Here is a 7,268-nt window from a genome sequence, read left to right as displayed (position 1 = left end):
CTGTGTGTGTGTGTGTGTAGTGTGTGTATGTGTGTGTGTGTGTGTGTGTGTGTGTGTGTGTGTGATGTATGTGAATGTATGTGTGTACCTGTGAGTGTTTCGATCCATGTGAAATGGGTGTGTATTTCTCCGGCACAAATGTCAGAGCTGCCAATACTGTTGAGAAAGGAACAAAGGCGTAAAGTAAAGAACACAATATGTTATGGTTTTTTTTGACGACTCCTGCGCAAGAGTTAAACACCATGTTCTTTTCTGTGCTTATGAACTTAACGCATGATCATGATTTCACAACAGGGCTGGAGTTTGAGCTGAGTGTGAGGGGTGTGTGTGCTTTTGTTTTGTTTTATTTTATTTTGGCTTTTTATGGGGGGGGGTTTTGTTGTTGCTTTGTTTAGTTTAGTTTTTTTCTTTAAGTTGGTTTTTATTTGGGAAGGGCGGAGAGAAAATACAGGGAGAGAAAGATCTTTTGGAAAAACATAAAACACTAGAAAATGAAGAGAAGAACGTAGCACAGACACCCAAGCTTATGGGAAGAAAACTTCAGGAATTCAAAAACTGCTTTCAACATTTTCAGTGAGCATAACACACGAACGAATTCCAGAACACATTTCGGGTCTTTCTTTCTACTCTTTCACTTAAAAATTATTTTTTTTGCTTAAGAAGATTCAAACATTTGAGGGAAGTAAGGTGAGCATGTGTCTCGTATGCTGTCTGAGACTGCTCCTTCTAACTTCGACAGGTAGTTGGCGCCGAGTAAAGGTTTGAGATAAAAGTAAGAACAAAAGACGGAACGAATGAGACGTTTTTGTTATCGCTGCTGAACGTTGAAGTCGGAGCTGAGGTGTTCTAAGCAAAGTGACTAGGAAAACAGCGGGTCTTGCCAAAACACACAAGGCGAAGGTGGTAAAGATTACAATGTGTAATCAGAGGCCAATGAGTGAATCTGGGGTGTTGTGGGCAAGGCTTTCAGTACATAAATCGACAAATTACTCCCCCCCTAAGGGACTTAGCTCGTCAGTGATTGGTAGTTTCGGCTGTCTTGAAACGGGGCAGCTGTTACAACGTACACGTAGATTACATAAGTTTCTACTGTGTACCTATGGTCGTTGATTCTGTAGTGAGAAATAATAAGCATTTTAAGAACTAAAGGGGGGGGGGGGATCAGAACCGACTATAGTTTTATTTTATGCTATTGCCATTTGTTATTGACTGTAACTGTTGATTGTTTCGGACTTCATTTTTCCTTGCTTGCTCGTGCATACACTCATTCACACAGTCACACCGACACACATCGACACACACACACACACACACACACACGCACACACTCTCTCTCTCTCACACTCGTATGTACATTTTCAAGCAACATATATGCGCTCGTTTAGAAAACACACACATGCAAACCTAGACACAATACCAGACCCCCACACATACGCACAATAATTATACGCATACATACAAACACAATACTCAAACACACACTCACAAAAGCACACTCACACCCGCAGACGCTCAAAATCACTTGGTCATTGTTACACGCAGTATTGTCGGACGAGTGAACACGCGCTAGCATGCGCCCTTACACACATAAATAGGCTAAACAAGCAATTTAGTGTATATATTATTATTATGGAGTGTGAGCTGACATGTTTACACATGAACAAACAAGTCGATGTACTCCTATAGACCTTATGTCACAATAAATGCACATGCGTGCGTACACTAAAGATAACCCAACGTTATAATTATTATCTTCTTTCGCCTGGTGCACAACACCCACGCTACGCCCCGCATGGAAAAATCAAAATCAAAAGTTGAGACAGAAAGGGAATCAACGTTTTATCCTCATGGCTATTATTTAAAACAAAACCTTTTTTTTTTTTTTTTTTGGGGGGGGGGATCTTATGAAGGCTCTCTGAGCTCTTGCCTCCCGTGATCTCAAACTCACAAGTATTTTGCATTTGCGCCCCAGCCCAGTGAAGAGTCAGGTGTTAGGAAGAAATTCCAGAAAGAGAAGGACAAAAGACGGTATATCCAAGATTCGACAAATTCAGTGACTTTGAAATTTTTGAATACATACGTCATGTGAACTTAATGTTAAAACTTACAGATTACGAATTTTTCACAAAAAATAAGGATCTAAACATATTTAGAACCCTTTGCAAATGATAAGACTGCTAAGAGAAATGAAGTTTTGTTCTATCTCATTTAGAATCAATGTTTTGCTCCTGCAGTCTTCTGCTAGTGGAATGGGAGAAATATCCCTTGATGGATCTTGGGCCTGCCCGCAGACGCCGGTCATTTCTTATTCCTTGCTTCTCATTCATCATCGGGGGCGCAGTTTGTTTTGTTCGTTTGTTTTTTTAATCGAACTGTTTTGTTTTGTTGCTTTTCTTTTATTGGAGCTGATATTTTTGCGACCTTTGTTATGTCTTTTTTTTTTCTTGGAATCCTGAAAGCTTTTCTGGTGCTGCTTTGCGCGTCCTTCACTAGCTGAGTTTGGCTTGTTTTTGTTCTGGTTATTGTTGTGTTACATTGAGTGGTTTCAAAAGCATAAATTAAATCTGATTGAGTCATGTTTTTGTTTGCTTTTTTGTTTTGTTTTGTTTTGCATACGAAGAGATGAAGCTCATGGCAATGTTTTAACTCATTGTAATATATTAGTCTCAGTCCTGTTGACTTTTCATTTTCAATATTTTATGCCTGTTCAAGACCCCCTCCCCTCAAAAATAGAAACACACACACACACACTCACACACACACACACACACACACACACACACACACACACACACACACACACACACACACACACATATATATATATATATCTTTTTTATATTCTAGCTATTTCGGAAGAAATGGCAGATAACAGTTTCGAATATATCCCACGTGGGCCGTTTTTAACGTCAAACTGCTTGTTAAAGACTGCATCTGCAACAGTCGCCCATGTTTCTTACAAAAACAAGATTGTAAGATTAATGTCGTACGCCCCCCCCCCCCCCCAACTTTTTTCTCTTCGCAATGGTCAACAATGGTCAACGTCATTCGAGCCAATTTCCTCGAAGGACAACCAGCTGGGTGGAATAATTGTCGACATGTCGCAACAGAATTATCTTGTTGTGACGATTGCAAAACCTCTGACTCTACGCAATATAGTGATATCAGAACCTGGGCGATGTCACAGAGTTAGACAGTAAGAGGTGGGGGAGATATGTGGGGAGGGGGGGGCTGACAGATAGGGGAAGATATCAGTGAAATAGGGAGCTTTTCGTTTATTTTTAATTGCGTCAACAAGACAGACCTTTCACCTTTCACTCCCTCACTCACTCACTTACTCACTCACTCACTCACTCGTTAACTTATTATTTCTCTTGCTCATCCGCTACTCCTCCTCTCTTCACTGAAAGTTTACTCACTCACTCTTGCAAATTCAGCATCTGTGAAGAAACGGTACGCTCTTCACTTATCAAGCCAAAGACTTTAGTTGAATTCCCAGATGGGAAGTATATTAATTCATGAAACCTACCAGACTTTTATTTAAGATAATATAGTATCCCACACAGCCCGGGATGACCGCGGCAGATATAATCTAAGACGTTTGCCTTCTAAACTGTGTGGAAAGGAGGGGATGTAAACATTCACAATCACCATTGCACCGTCACACAACTAGTGATTCATTCATTCGCTCCTTCTCAAATTCATTCACATTTACTCGCAAACTCTCACAATCACCCAATCCGGCACCCAAGTGTTTCTCCTACTCAGTCACACACTCTGACACTCTCACTCTCTCCTTCACTCACTCTGACTTACTCTTCAATCGTCTCTCAGTGAAAGCTTCAATTCTCTCATCGCTCTCTTTTGTCCTTTCTTGCTTTCTGAGGGTTGAAGTCTAAGATCTTCTTAATTAAACGTGCCAATTTGCCAAGTCCCTGATATCATCCAGGTAGATTAATCGTTGTCCTCCTCTCTGTCTTTGTTGTACTCAATCATCCTGGACTAGCATTAGGCCTATCATTGTCGAATACAAACAGCTTCAGCAATGGTTTTCTATGGCCTTTTACGGTGCCTTTGATACAAATGGCTCATTTGCAAGGTTGGCCCTTGTAAACCTTGAGATTTGTGGGGGAGGGGGAGGAAGGGGGGTGAGACTGTCTTGCTTTGTTTATTGCTATCGGTTTTGGTGGATTTTTATAAGATTTCAGTTTCTTCTAGGTTTTTTTTATGTCGGCCTGATATGAGTGTGAGGGGGGGGGTGTTAGTCCGGACCCTCGATTGGACATAGATTGGCACGAAGGAAAGTCTGACATAGTCACTATTTGTAGAAAAAGGTCATCCAGAGATGTGATGGTGAATGATAAGTACCACATCCAGTTGGGAAGTCACTCTCCTATTGATTGGGCAGCGGACCATTTGTGTACCAACTGGCTAGTTCATGATAGTTATTTGGGGTTCTTTCAGCGTCTGAAGAGCTTGTCATCATCTTTGCCTTTGCATGCGCTTTTACCAGAATACCAGTGCGTGTCTGATTTGTTCTCCTACTTTCATTCTTTCTCATATCATTCCAAAGTAAGGGCTTTCTTCAATTTTTTCCTCTAGGGTCGCATCTCAACAAAGGTGTGTGTACCATGGAGTTTGTCCGCGTTTACTTGAGTCTATGGGTGTGTAATAAAACATGAGTTAATGGGTGTGCTTAGAAACGAGGGGAGAGAGAGAGAGAGAGAGAGAGAGAGAGAGAGAGAGAGAGAGAGAGAGGGAGAGAGAGAGAGAGAGAGAGAGAGAAGGAGGGAGGAGTGGAGAGAAATAGATAGAGGCAATGCGGGGGTGCGGGGGAGTGAGAGAGTAAAAAAGAAACAATAATAATATAGAGAAAGCTGTATCAAGAAAATTAATATAGAAAAAGAAAGTGTTTCAAGAGGGAGAGGGAAAGAGTGCAAGGGAGAAGAGAATGAGAGAGAAAAAGAGAGTAAAAGAGAAAAAGAGTGAGAGAGAGGGGAAGATATTGAGAAAAAGATAGCTGAAGACAGAGACAGGGAGGGAGAGAGAGAGATAGAGAGAAGAAGAAGAAAGAAGAAGAAGAAGAAGAAGAAGAAGAAGAAGAAGAAGAAGAAGAAGAACAAGAACAAGAACACGAGACAGAGGAGATGCAGAGAGAAACAGGGAGAGAGACTGAGAGACAGAGAGAGAGAGAGGGAGGGAGAGAGAGAGAGAGAGAGAGACAGAAAGAGAGAGAGACAGAGAGAGAGAGAGAGAGAGAGAGAGAGAGAGAAAGACAGGCGGACAGGCAGACAAACAGAGAGAGGGAGACAAAAGAGAAATCGCAGGGTAAGGGCAATCTCTGACGGTCATAATAGATGCCGGCTGGGTAAGCAGCCGTGCCATGGGATGAGCCGCGGTCAAGTTGACCAATTACTCGCGGACTAAAGTGTCTTAGCCCTTGTCTGAGGCAGATCAGCGAGTCGATGCCCTTGCCGTGGCCGCGTTGAGTGCTCTCCCGTGTCACAAGCGGATGTTTGCTCGTCAGGAAGTTACGAGATGCGCAGTCTGGGCTCTGCGCATCTCTAATATTACAGCCGATATCTCAGCAGTGGCATAGTACAATCTTTTCAACTCTGTTATTTTTTTCAAGGGGCTTTATCTCCGATTTCCGTATGGTTACGATAAAGCACACCCGTGTGAATGAGTAACCATTTGAACTCTTCTCAAGACAGTTTAAGTTGAAAAAGGTGCTTTTGTGGATTTGAACCAGTATATCCAGCTATTGCAGAAGAATATTTTGTTGAGCTTAACAGTATGTCCATATCAGAAGTCGAATAACCACATCCACCTAGACAGTATGTTCCAGCACAGATAAACCACAATGTTTGTTCTGGGGTTGTGTTGTAGGATTTGTTTGTTTGGGCTTTTTTTTCGAATAGTCCCGTGATTGACACAGCTCCACTATTATTTCAGCACGCGTGCTTTTTTTTCGATTAAGTTATTTCTGTTATGTGTCTTCGGGCTGAGAAGGGGCACGTAGATGTGTTCTGTTCGTAAGTATAAGCATCTTTGTCGGTGTACCTAAAAGACATTAAATTGATTCCCTCGAGGGAAAATCTGTTTTAGTTAGCATCTAGTCTTTCCGCAAAGCTGTGGTTTAACATCGAGCGTAGGTTGTCCCTGACAGGTAAGTTCGGTTCAGTAACTTTTTTACTGCACTTGCAATACTACAAAGTCATATGAATGTCGAAGTTTAGAGGTGTTACAAGAGAGCAACAAACGCAAAAAGAAGGAGGAGAGATAGAATTTTTATAGGAAAGAAGAAGCACACCACACCAAAGCACCCACCATCTACCCACCACATACGTTAGAAGCAGCATTTCTCCTAAAAGATTTAAATTGTGTCTATGGAGTGTAGAATATTTACGAGCGGTCGAATCGTTCATGGGGAATGGACTTCCGAATTCAAAGTTCGTCTCTGTCAAAAATGAATTAAGTTAATGGGGAACATTAAAAATTACCCAAACGACCCAAGTCCAAGAATACTCTGTTGCAGTTTCGAATCAGGTTCATCGGCATCATAGTCCAGTCGCATGCCAACTGAACTATCGTATATCGAGACAGGGACAACAGATGGACAATAACCAAGGACCCAAGGGGGCACCCACTCAACACCCACTATCCCAACTACTCATATGCTGGGAAAAGTCCGGCCGAGGCGATGAAAGACTCCGTCTGTCTATGGACAAAAACCTCCACGTCCGCCCTGTCTTTGTGCCCCCGAAGTAATTCACGTTGTGTTCTTTAAAAGCTTTTGACTTACAAAACAGGGGTAACTTCAGCTTAGTAAGCAGGATACACGTCTAGACTACGCTGATCTCGAAACCAATCTATACGACAGCCTTCCCCAAACTGGATTGTTTGGTGGGAGATAGGGACTCTAGTGGGGTCTAGGTCTTCTACTCTATTATACTATTATAAAAATATATTTGTTACGTTAAAAATGCATTCGATATTGTGACCCCCCCCCCCCAGGTCAGCCCACCCCCTCTTCCAACGTTAACTGCAACTCCGTTTCGTCCCCAACTTGATAATTACTTTCGAGAAAGATTCAAACAAAAACGCGTTGTTTAGAACTGGCTTCGATATCAAGCCCGAGACGATTGATATAACCTGACTCATACCTTTAAGAAACAATATATTAATAAGAAAATTTATTGGCCAATGTCTACAGCCCTTTAAAATAAATACTGTTTATGTGTAACTCTCAAGAAAAAAGCATCTCC

General features: G+C 41.8%; 1 protein-coding gene across 2 annotated transcripts in view; it reads left to right on the top strand.

Annotated features, from left to right (window-relative positions):
• The window catches only part of LOC101858926 (neuronal acetylcholine receptor subunit alpha-10), a 109,795-nt gene that overhangs the window by 66,349 nt on the left and 36,178 nt on the right, over positions 1-7,268 (top strand). The gene's annotated exons all lie outside the window — the stretch shown is intronic.

Source organism: Aplysia californica, unplaced genomic scaffold (assembly GCF_000002075.1).
Source record: "Aplysia californica isolate F4 #8 unplaced genomic scaffold, AplCal3.0 scaffold00087, whole genome shotgun sequence".
NCBI classification, from domain to species: Eukaryota; Metazoa; Mollusca; class Gastropoda; order Aplysiida; family Aplysiidae; genus Aplysia; species Aplysia californica.
Note: the sequence above shows the minus strand (reverse complement) of the source record. Positions and strands in the feature narration are given on the sequence as shown.